Source organism: Suncus etruscus, chromosome 3 (genome assembly GCF_024139225.1).
Source record: "Suncus etruscus isolate mSunEtr1 chromosome 3, mSunEtr1.pri.cur, whole genome shotgun sequence".
Classification (NCBI taxonomy): domain Eukaryota; kingdom Metazoa; phylum Chordata; class Mammalia; order Eulipotyphla; family Soricidae; genus Suncus; species Suncus etruscus.
In genome coordinates, this window is record NC_064850.1 from 44792712 (window position 1) to 44805539 (window position 12828).

The following is a 12828-nucleotide window of genomic DNA, read 5'->3' on the forward strand; positions in this document are numbered from 1 at the left end:
TGTGGTCTATACTAGGCTAGCGCAGGCAGACAGACGCCTTACCTCTTGTGCCACCATTCTGGCCCCTATTTCATTATTTCTTTGAGCTTCTTAAACATACTCAAGATGTCCTGATATCCTTCGTTGATAGGTTATTAGTTGGCTAATACTGGTTGAGTCTTCCAAGCTATCATCTTCACTCACTACATTGTAATGTGGTTCTGCACTGTTTTTCTATTGTGCTTATTGTTGTTCTGTGAATTTATTGCCAGAATTCTAACTATGCTTTGTTTAGTTGTGAAAAAGGGGAGTATTATGCAATTGCAAGAATTGTTGTTCACTTCAGGAAGGTCCAAAAGTGTTCCTATCAATTTAGGGAAAAGTGCTCTCATAGATCTAGTGACATTTACAGGCCTTCTATGAATGGTGCCACAGAGAATAGGAGCTGAGTAGGATTTTCGTGGATTACACTCCCTTAAAAGAGGTCTGTCCCTTTAAGTGTGGAGAAAGCTGTTAAAAAGAGCCCTGGTAATTCAAATAGAAGCAGTTATGAGGAGTCAGGAAGATAAGAATTCCCAGCTTGAATGCAGAGGTGTGTGTTGGTTGGTTGGCTGGTTGGTAGTGGGTGGCTTGGGTAGGTTGGGTTAGGTGGGTTGGGTTGGATGTTTCTCAGTGGTGGCTGTTTTCCCTTGGCATTTTCTCCTGATTGTTTCTTTCAATGTTAAGATGTATTTATGCTGGATATTCTTTTAAGACTTATTTTTACTTAACAATTTGGATTTACGTTAGGAAGACAAAGTTCTGCTCTGTCTTAACTTATTGATGTACATAAATAGCATGTTAAATTTTCTATAATGTAGAATGCCAAAGTTCAAGTAGTAGGTAATTTTTTTATTCTAAAGACTACAAAGCTAAATGTGTTCATCATTGTTTATTGATAATGCTGAGAAATGTAATCTCTATTTTTCTAGGTTCCAAGCCTCCTGTTTCTACAGCACCTCCAGCTTCAAGAGATTACCGTTCAGTAACTCATAATCATATTTATATAGATACATACATATATTTCATATTTATCATATTTATATATATTTATGTATTTATCATATTTAATTATATTTATATAGTATAAGTGATGCTCTATATTTATTAACTTTTATTTCTATGATGCTGTGTTTTTTTCTTTATCTTTGCTCAGTTCTGTTTCCTTTTTTAAACTTCTGAGCTGGAGCAGCAGTACATTCCATAGGATAATTGCTTTGCACATTGCATACCCAAGTTCTAGCCTGACACCCTCTATGGGTCCCTGAAGCACTGCCAGGAGTGGTCCCTAAGCACAGAGTTAGGAATAACTCAGATTATCATTGGGGTTGTCTCCTCCTCCAAAAAATAATTCTACCATACATATTCTTATAGTGTAGAGTCTAAAAAAAGACATAATTTAGAGGATAAATTCTTGAGAACATTTCATAATTCAGAAATCTAATTTCCTCATAAAACTGTCTATTATTTTTGTGACTAATTGTGCAGGACTGCCCCAGAGTGATTGATAGAACACTTGTATATAAGCAGAAAGCAGTATGCAAGTATAATAAACAATGTCAAAGAATTACCAAGAAAAATAGAAAGGACAGACCAGAAAGATAGTAAAAGGGATGAAGGCACTTGCTTTATATCACATTTTGTCCTCAAACTCTATCAAGCATCAGTTCTGATGACAGAGCAGGAATAGCTCTTGAAGAAGACCAGTGTATCCCCAATCAGAAAAAGAGAAGGTACAAATTATGCAGTCTGATATGAGAGTGTTAGGAAAACAGTGTGTTTACACAGACAGGACACGTATTTTTTTTACTTGTTTATATTTAACACTTTGGATTTATTTTAGGAAAATAAAGTTCTAATGAAGATTTCTCTCTGTTCATTTTTAACCTACTGATGTTAAAAAGTTAAATTTTCTGTACTATAGAATTTCAAAGTTCAGGTATTATGATTATGTGTATTTTTAATTTTGAGCAATCATTGATATTTTTAAGGCTAAAAAGTTAAGTTGGGCTCATCATTATATGTTGATAAAATTGATAAATAGAATTTATACTTTCTTTTATTCCAAGCTTTCCATTACTACCCCGACTCCAGCTTTAAGAGATCCTGGTTTAGGGACCAGAGCGGTGCCACAGTGGTAGGGCATTTGCCTTGCACGCCCTAACCTAGGAAGACCGCAGTTCGATCCCCCAGCATCTCATGGTCTTTTCATGGTCCCCCAAGCTAGGAGCTATTTCTGAGCCCATAGTGTCATAGAGAGTAATCCCTGAGTGTCAGCAGATGAGGCCAAAACAAAGGTCAAAAAAAAAGGGGGGGGGGGAGAGAGAGCGAGCTCCTTTAGTAACTTATTGTCATACTTATTAAGAATCATTTAAGAATGGCCAGAGAGATAGTTTTTAGTTAGGGTGCTTACCATTTTACATGGTGTACCTGGGCTTTATCCCTGGCATTATTTATGTTTTCCCAAGCATGGCCAAGAGAAATTCCTGAGTGCAATAACTGCCAAGAGTAACCCCTGAACTTTGCTATGTATGGCCCTACCCTCAAAAGAACTGTATAAGTTGTGTTTGGTATTTATGTGCTTTTCTTTTACTTCACTGTGGCTATGCATTTTTTTTATTTCTATTTGTACTGTCTGTGCTCTGTGTTTTGAAAACTGAAGTTCTGTGCACTTGTCTTGTATGCACCCAACCATGATACTGTCCTTTACACCCCATATGGTCTACTGAACATTGCTCTGCACCATTCCTGCTCTCAGCATATTTGTGTTTTCAATTTGACATAATTAATTAAAGCTTAAGTCCTTTTAGTATGATTTTCTAGATTTTGTTTTTTTTTTTACCTTGTAGTTTTGGTTTCTGATTTTTATTGTTTACTATTGGAGTAGATACAGTATTGGTTATACTATACTATTGGGTTTAGATTTTATAATTTTCATTTAGCAAATTAGACTACAATGTTAAGTCTGAGATTGCAAGCATTCATGATTGAATAGCAAAAGATGAATTCTCGTTCTCTCATCACCTTAACATTAGCTGTCAGTGTGCTTAGTGCCAGTTGTCTTTTCATGTGTGTGTCTGTGTGTCTTTATAGTTACCTATTCATGTGTGTGGCTCTTGCCTGAAATCCACTGGTGTTATGCGATTCTTGTTTTTCAGACACTTGCAGTTTTCCAATAAGTTTCTGGATCACTTTTATTGATCTTTGGTCTCACCCTGGAATGGCCACTGTGATCTCTAGTCCATTTACTTAAGTGTTCTCTTGAATGTGTCTTTATGCACAGAATCCTGCCCCCTAAGATGGTGGGATGTGTCCACCTTTCTTGAGGGTCCCCAGGATGTATAAAGGCATACATCCTGTGATGAAACCAAATACACATAGCCCACTTTCCATGACTACTTTCTGTCTGGATGAATTTGTATTAACGACCTTTTACTCATGCACTTATTGGCTTCTTTCCCAGAGCTAAATCTGCTCTACTTCACACATTATCTAATATAATCATGTAATATGTAATATCTTTTTTCATTTTATGATTTAAAGCATTCATTCCAAGGTTGATAGTTTCTTTCTTAGTTCACTCATCTGTTAACCAATTTTCTGGCGGTTTCCACTTTTTCTTTATACTGAACCATGGTTATCTGTTGTTATTTTAGAATTTATCTGAACCTCTCTTCTGTTTGGGGTATGAAGACACACACACATATGTGTGTGTGAATTTGCCTCTCTGTGTGTGAGTTTGTCTTTTCAGGAAGCTTCATATCCCAATACTGAGGGGGACCAGGAAACTCGGGTCTGGTATTCACATCTAGGAAGGATAGGCATCGTTTGTTTTGAGGCATTGTGAGTTCCCTTGGATTTGGAGGGACAGTCATTTCCAATTCCAGCTCATTTATTTTCTGAACACAAAGTACCAGGTTCCAGTTTCTTTTGTCTTCACCAGCTTGGAATTTTCTTACAATTTCTTTCTTTCTTTCTTTCTTTCTTTCTTTCTTTCTTTCTTTCTTTCTTTCTTTCTTTCTTTCTTTCTTTCTTTCTTTCTTTCTTTCTTTCTTTCTTTCTTTCTTTCTTTCTTTCTTTCTTTCTTTCTTTCTTTCTTTCTTTCTTTCTTTCTTTCTTTCTTTCTTTCTTTCTTTCTTTCTTTCTTTCTTTCTTCTTTCTTTCTTTCTTTCTTCTTTCTTTCTTTCTTTCTTTTTCTTTCTTTCTTTCTTTCTTTCTTTCTTTCTTTCTTTCTTTCTTTCTTTCTTTCTTTCTTTCTTTCTTTCTCTCTCTCTCTTTCTTTCTTTCTTTCCTTTCTTTCCTTTCTTTCTTTCTTTCTCTCTCTTTCTTTTTCTTTCTTTCTTTCTTTCTTTCTTTCTTTCTTTCTTTCTTTCTTTCTTTCTTTCTTTCTTTCTTTCTTTCTTTCTTTCTTTCTTTCTTTCTCTCTCTTTCTTTTTCTTTTCCCCCCCCTCTCTTTCTTTTTCTTTCTTTCTTTCTTTCTTTCTTTCTTTCTTTCTTTCTTTCTTTCTTTCTTTCTTTCTTTCTTTCTTTCTTTCTTTCTTTTTCTTTCTTCCTTTCTTCTTCCTTCCTTTCTCTTCTGCCCTCCCTCCCTCCCTTCCTTCCTTCATTTCTTTCACTTTTATTACTGCTGTCATGACACATGTGAAATACATCTTGTAGCTTTTATCACAATTCCCTAATTAAGTGTTCAGGGTTGGTTTTTTGTTTGTTCTTGTTGCTGGCATATTGGGGGAATATATTCAAGGATGCTTTTGCAGATCCACTATGAGCCTTGTCCTCTGTTTCCTGACAAGTTTTGAAGCTTTAGCTTGTGTGTCACTTATTTTAATCCATTTTGAACTGAGTTTTGTATTTGGGATGCTTATGGGTGTCAAGAAACATCAGTAGAAATGAATATCCTGCCCCTGTTAATAACATTCATATGGACCATCATTTTCTGTACATGTGTGATGGTTCATTTCTTTGCTTTCTGTTCTGTTTCATTGATCTGTGTGTGTCTTTATGCCAATGCTGTTCAGTTTTGATTATTGTGGCTTAATAGAAAGTTTAACCCAAAAAGTATCAGCTCCTCTATTTTTCATGATTACAGCGGTTGTTTCAGTGCATTAACATGATGAAAGATGAATTTTTTAAATCTGCATAAAGTATCATCAAGGAGCCTAAGAGATTGTATAGTAGTTAAGGAACTTCCCTTGTTTAATCCCCAGCACTTCATATAGTCCTCCTAATAAGTCTATTTAAAACATTCTGTCAAAAACAAAAACAAAAACAAAAAAAATTCTGTCATCTTGAAGAGTTTTTTTTTATATAGATTTTCATTTCAGAATTGTGTAGATATTTTCATACATGTTCTTGCTGTCCTAGAAATTCCATTATTGTGTAGAGTTAAAATGAATCTGCCACCACTTTTCAATCTTCATCTTAGGAGAACAGTCTTCAATCCACCTGTTTATGTGCCACCAGGCTTTGTTTTATCAACATAGCCTTCCATGATAAATCATCTTTATGTCACTTCTTAAAGACATCTATTGCTTTTTATATTGAGTGTACTAAGAAAAATTTACAAGCTGATTTTGACAATACACTGGTGATACTGTATTAGTTGACACCCTGCTATTACCTGAAACAAAGGCATTCCCCAATTTTCTCTTTCCTTTTAACCTATTCTTATGTAAAAGTCCAACTGTATATCACTCGGCCCTCCCCCACCCAGTATTTGTACTGGGAGAATAAAAAGGTCAATTTGGTGCACACAGAGAGACCATGAGGCTAGAAGCAAACTAACTTTTTGATTCTCTGCTGACTGGCTTGGTTTATTAATTTTTCACTGTTCCCTTGTTTCAGACCTGTTCATTTGGGGTTGGAAATCAGTTCAATGGGTGATTTTATAATACTGTACCTATTTATTATTTTGGTTTTTGTTGTTGTTGTTCTTATTCAAACACCATCATCTCAAAATTGTTCATGATTTTGCTTTAGTCTTACAATGTATCCAAGAATGTTTCCCAACACCAATATCCCCAGTTTCCCTCCCCGCTGCCTACTTCTGGGGTAAGCATTTTATCCCCCTTTCTTACTTTTTAGACACTGGTTTGCGCTTTTGTTAATGAAAGGATAGCATGTATATATTTTATCTCATTCCAATACCCAGGTTATTTTGCTGAGGTTTTTGTTTTGTTTTTGAATCTTCTGATCATTTTATTTCTTAAAATAATTTTTTTATTTTTTTTATTTATTTATTTTTTTGTTTTTTTGGGCCACACCCGGTAACGCTCAGGGGTTACTCCTGGCTATGCGCTCAGAAGTTGCTCCTGGCTCGGGGGACCATATGGGACACCGGGGGATCGAACCGCGGTCCGTCCAAGGCTAGCGCAGGCAAAGCAGGCACCTTACCTTAGCGCCACCGCCCGGCCCCTAATTTTTTTATTTAAACACTGTGATTACAAACATTGTAGTTGGGTTTCAGTCAAACAAGAACACACCATTCACTGTTCAACCTTTCCATCACCAATGCCCACATCTCTTCCCTCCCCACAACCTGCCTGTATTTGAGGCAGGTTTTCTACATCCCTCACTGAAATTTTTATGATAGTCCTTAGCGTAGTTATTTCTCCAACTACATTTACCACGTTTTTGTGGTAAGCTTCATATATTGAGCCGGTCCTTTCAGCCCTCATCTTTGGGAATTATTTAAATATCTTTAATTTTTCTTAAAACCCAGAGATGAGTGAGACTATTCTGTGTGTCTCTCTCTCTCCCTCTAATTTAACTCAGCATAAAAATAGATTACTTGTACATCCATGTATAGAAAAATTTCATGACTTCATCTCTCCTGATGGCTGCTTAATATTCTATTGTGTATATGTACCACAGTTTCTTTAGCCATTCAATTCTTGAAGGGCATCTTGGTTGTTTCCAGAGTCTGGCTATTGTAAATAGTACTGTGATGTATATAGGTGTGAGGAAGTGATTTTTGTATTGTATTTTTGTGTTCCTAGGGTATATCTCTAGGAATGGTATAGCTGGGTCAAATGGGAGCTCAATTTCTAGTTTTTTAAGGAATTTCCATATCGTTTTTCATAAGGGCTAGACTAGATGGCATTCCCAACAGCAATGAATGAGACTTCCTTTCTCCCCCACATCCCCATCAACACTGATTGTTCCTGTTCATAGTGATGTGTGCCAGTCTCTGTGGTGTGAGATGGTACCTCATTATTGTTTTGATTTGCATCTCTCTGATGATTAGTGATGTGGAGCATTTTTTCAAGTGCCTTTTGGCCATTTGTATTTCCTTTTTAAGAAAGTGTTCATTTCTTCACATTTTTGATGGGATTATATGCTTCTTTTTCTTGTTAAGAAGAAAAAAGGTACTTGTCAGTACTTTGTATATTTTAGATTATTAGCCACTTATATGATGAGTATTGGGTGAATAGCTACTCCCATTCTGTGAGTGGCTTTTGTATCCTAGGCATTATTTCCTTTGAGCTGCAGAAGCTTCTCGGCTTAATATAGTCTCATTTGTGTATCTTTGGAGAGTGCTGTTTCTTCCTTGCACATGCCTTTAGTTTCAATGTCCTGGAGTCTTTTACCTATGTATTATTCTATATACCTTATGGTTTCAGGTCTGACATCAAGGTCTTTAATGCATTTGCATTTGACCTTGGTGCATGGTGTTAGTAGAGGTCTGAGGAGTATTTCTTGCAAGTGACTGACCAATTGAGCCAAAACCATTTGTTTAAGAGGCTTTCCTTGCTCCATTTTATATTTCTTGCCCCTTTCTCAAAAATTAATTGATTGTATATCTGGGAAGCAATCTCTGAATATTCCAGTCTATTCCACTGATCTGAGTGTCTGTCTTTATTCCAATACCATGCTGTTTTAATGACTATTGCTGTGTAATACAATTTATAGTTGGGAAAAGTGATGCCTCCTATATTCCTTTTCCCAAGGGTTGCTCTAGCTATTCTTGGGTGTTTATTGTTCCAGATAAATTTTAGGAGTGTTTGATCCATTTCTTTGAAGAATGTTATGGGTATCTTTAAGGGGAATGCATTGAATCTGTACAATACATTGTGGAGTATTGCCATTTTAATTATGTTAATCCTCCCAATCCATGAGCAGGGTATATGCCTCCAATTCTGCATATCCTCTTTTATTTATTGAAATAGAGTTTTGTAGTTTTCTTTGTATAAGTCCTTCACATCTTTAGTTAAGTTGATGCCAAGATATTTGAGTCTCTGTGGCACTAATGAAAATGTATTGTTTTTTTTTAATGTCCATTTCTTCTCTATCATTATTGATGTATAAGAAGGCCACTGTTTTTTCCGTGTTAATTTTGTAGCCTGACACTTTGCTATATGAATCTATTGTTTCTAGAAATTTTTTGGTAATGATTTTAGGGTTTTCTAAATATAGTATCATGTCATCTGCTAACAGTGACTTCTTCCTTTCCTAGCTGGATACCCTTGATTTCTTTTCACTATGGCAGGAACTTCCAGCACTATGTTGAATAGGAGTGGTGAGAGGGGGCTGCCTTAACTTTTTCTGGATTCTAGAGGAAAGGCTTTTAGTTTATCTCCATTGAGAATAATATTTGCCATTGGCTTGTGGTAGATTGCCTCTACTATATTGAGAAAAGTTCCTTTTATTCCCATCATGATGAGTTTTTTTTTTCATCAAGAATGGGTGTTGGACCATATCAAATGCTTTCTGTGCATCAGTTGATATGGTCTTATGTTTTTTCTTTTCCTTTTTGTTGATATGTTGTTTATGTTGATTGATTTATGGATGTTAAACCATCCTTGCATTCCTGGGATGAAACCTACTTGGTTGTGGTGAATGATCTTTTTGATGAGGCATTGGATTCTGTTTGCCAGAAATTTGTTAAGGATCTTTGCATCTGTGTTCATCAGGGGTATTAGTCTGTAGTTTTCTCTTTTTTTGCAGCATCTCTGTCTGGTTTTGGTAGCAAGGTGATGTTAGCTTCATAAAAACTATTTGAAGTGTTCCTGATTCTTCAATTTTATGAAAGAGCCTAAAGAAGATTGGTTGAAGTTCCTCTTGAAAGGTTTGAAAGGATTCATTAGGGAATCCATATGGGCCTGGGCTTTTGTTTTTGGGAAGACTTTTGATGACCATTTTAATTTCCTTAGTAGTGATGTGCCTTTTTAGATATGCAAGGTCATCCTGGTTTAACTGTGGAAGAGTTCAAGAATTTATCCATTTCATCCAGTTTTTCATGTTTCATGACATAGAGTTTTCAAAGTAGTTTCTGACTACCCTTTGAATCTCTGCAGTATCTGTGGTGATCTCCCTCTTTTCGTTCCTAATCCGGTGTGTTAGATTTTTCTCTGTTTCTTTGTGAGTTTTGCTAGTGGCTTATCAATCTTGTTTATTTTTTCAAAGAACCAACTTTTGCATTTGTTCATTTTTGGAATCACGTTTTGAATTTCCATCTCATTGATTTCTGCTCTAAGATTTGTTGTTGTTTTTTCTATCTACCTATTTTTGGTTTCATTTGTTGAACATGTTTTAGTTCTAAAAGCTGTTTCATTAAGCTTTTTTATGTAGGCCCCTTATTCCTTTCTGATGTGTGTTTGCAAGGCTATACATTTCCTGTTAGTACTGCTTTTGTTGTGTCTCATAAATTCTGACAATTTGTGTCTTCATTGTCATTTGTTTTCAGGAATATGTTGATTTTCTTTTTTATTTTATCTTTGACCCACTGTTTGTTCAATAGTGAACTGTTTAATTTTCAAGTGTTAAAGTTTTTCCTCTGTGTTTCTTTGAGTTTACATCTAATTCCAGTGCCTTGTGGTCAGTGAAGGTAGTTTGTACAATTTCTGTATGCTTGACTTTATAGAGATATGTTTCGTGGATCAGCATGTGGTCTATCCTGGAGAATGACCCAGGTGCATTGGAGAAGAATGTGTATCTAGGTTCCTGGGGATGGAGTGCCCTCTATATATAACTATTAGTCCACTTTCTTCCATTTCTCTTTCCAGAGCTAATATATTCTTGTTGAGTTTCAACCTGGTTGACCTATCAGGGGTGCCAGGGCAGTGTTGAGATTTCCCACTATTACTGTGATGGTATTGATATTTTCTTTCAGGTTGTCAGTTTTTTTTTTTCAGGTATGTCCATCATTGGGTGTGTATATGTTTAGGTGTGTGATTTCTTTTTGTTGTACATATCCTTTGATTAGTACAAAATGATCATCTTTGTCCCTTATAACTTTTCTGAGTCTAAAGTTTGTTTCATCTGATATTAATATGGCCACTCCAGCTTGTTTAAGGTTGTTGTTTGCTTGGATGATTTTCCTCCAGCCTTTGATTTTGAGTTTATGCTTGTTTTGATTATTCAGATGTGTTTTTTGTAGGCAGCAAAACCTTGGATTCAGCTTTCTGATCCATTTTCTATTCTGTGTCTCTTAACAGGTATATTTAGTTCATTGACATTGAAAGAGATAATTGTCATAGGATTTAGTGTCGTCTTTGTGTAGAAGTTTGGTATATCTGTTGGTCTTTTTTTCTTTAAAGTTGACCTTTCAGCTTTTCTTTCAGGGGTGGTTTTGAGTCTGTTAAGTTTCTGAGCTGTTGTTTTTCTGTGAAGCCATGCATATACTTCCTTCAAACCTGAAGGTGAGTCTGGCTGGATGTAGTATTTTAGTTGAAGCATTCATTTCATTGAGTTTTGTCACTATATCCCACCACTGCCTTCTGGCCTTGAGGATTTCTTTTTTTTTTTTTTTTTTTTTTTTTTGGTTTTTGGGCCACACCCGTTTGACGCTCAGGGGTTACTCCTGGCTATGTGCTCAGAAATCGCCCCTGGCTTGGGGTGACCATATGGGACGCCGGGGGATCGAACCGCGGTCCTTCCTTGGCTAGCGCTTGCAAGGCAGACACCTTACCTCCAGCGCCACCTACCCGGCCCCGCCTTGAGGATTTCTTGAGACAGGTCTGCTGTAAATCTTAAGGATGTTCCTTTGAATGTAACTTCCCTTTTTTATCTTTCTGCTTTCAGTATTCTATCCTATCTATGATTTTTCATTGTGACTGGGATATATATTCAGGTGCTTTTCTTTGGGTCTTATTTAGCTGGTACTCTTCTGGCATCCAGGATTTGGTTGCATCCCATCCTTATCTCTGGGAGTTTCTCTGTAATGATATTCTTGACTATTGATTCTTTTTTTTTTTTTTTTTTTTCAGGGCGCCGGGACCAACGATCACCAGCTGCCCAGGGGCTCAAAAATTATGCTTCCGAAATCTCTTGATGTCGATTCCGCACGCAGAGCAACCGAGCTGCCCAGCGTGTGCCAGTCACGGCAGAAGCCCTTTTTTTGACTGTTGATTCTTTCTGGGGATTTTCTTCCTGGGTTTCTGGGACTCCAATGATTCTTATGTTGTTTCTGTTGAATTTATCAATCATTTCTATTTTCATCTGTTCAAAATCTTAGAGTATTTTTTCCATTGTATGATCATTTGCTTTGAGGTTCTTTTCTGATCTCTTTTGCTGTGTGGAGATATGCATCTCCTCTTCCAGCTCACTAATTCTGTCTTCAGCTTCTGTTTTCTATTGGAGAAGATTTCCATAGAGCTTTTCATTTTCTCTACTGCATTTTTTAGTTTCGTTATTTCAATTTAGTTTTCTGATTTCTATGTTTGTGATCTGTTCAGATCGATCTATGCTTTCTTTGAATTCTATGAACATCCTCCATATTTCTATTCTAAACTCCTTATCTGAGGCCTTAATTAGGTGATTACTCTCTACTTCTCTTCCTCTCCCTTTTATTTATTTATTTATTAGATTTTTCGGGCCACACCCATTTGCTGGCTAAGTGCTCAGAAATTGCACCTGGCTTGGGGGGACCATATGGGACGCCGGGGAATCGAACTGCGGTCTTTCCTTGGCTAGCGCTTGCAAGGCAGATACCTTACCTCTAGCACCACCTTGCCGGCCCCTCCCTTTTATTTTTAATACTGTGGTTTGCACTATTGTTAATAAAGGGGTGCCATGCATGTCACTTTATACCCTTTCAGCACCCAGTTCTTGTACAGAGTAATCATTTTATGGATCATCAGAGATGCCATCTTTATTCTGTATGCATGCTCTTTTCCTGTGTGGTTTCCCCATTGCCACACTTGAAATGTGATTCTTCCTCCATGTTTCAATGGGGTTAGTGTTCTATAAGAACTGTGCACCTGTAGAGGGAAGTATAGTGGCTGCAATCTTTTTTTTTTTTTTTTTGGCTGTGTTTTTTTATCTATTGTCATTGGGTATCAAAAAGTAGCCTCAGGTGTCACTTTTAAAACAGTCTCCTGTAGCCAAAGCCAGGCAGGAATTAGCCATAGTCCTTGTGGTTGGAGGTACTCCTACCTGAGGTTAGGCACTTGAGAGCTAATTTTGCTGTGTTCTTTGATTGTCCTGAACTTTTCTTTGTATAGATTTTTCAGCTTCTTTTGTTAAGACATTTTTGTAGGTACTTACTTTTCTGAGGTATAATTATGAATGGGACTATTTTTTGGGGGGGGGTCACACCCAGCATTCCTCAGGGATTACTCTGGTTCTATGCTCAGAAACTGCTCCTGGCAGGCTCAGGAGACCATATGGGATCCCAGGATTGGAATCATTGTCCTTCTGCATGAAAGGCAGATGCACTACCTCCATGTTATCTCTCTAACCCCAATAATGGAACTGTATTAATATCTTCTATTTAATTATTTACATATAGAGTAGCCATAGACTTTAGCATGTTAAATTTGTAGTCTGCCCCTCTCTTCTGAAACTCAACTTGTTCCAGTGTGGGTGTAC

At 36.7% G+C, this 12828-nt stretch overlaps 1 non-coding gene across 1 annotated transcript; it reads right to left on the reverse strand.

Moving 5' to 3' along the window:
• Positions 1–11222: 11222 nt before the first annotated feature.
• On the reverse strand, positions 11223–11356 carry LOC126005305 (U11 spliceosomal RNA). The gene has a single exon (XR_007494446.1). It is a non-coding gene; the product is annotated as a U11 spliceosomal RNA (small nuclear RNA).
• Positions 11357–12828: the final 1472 nt, after the last annotated feature.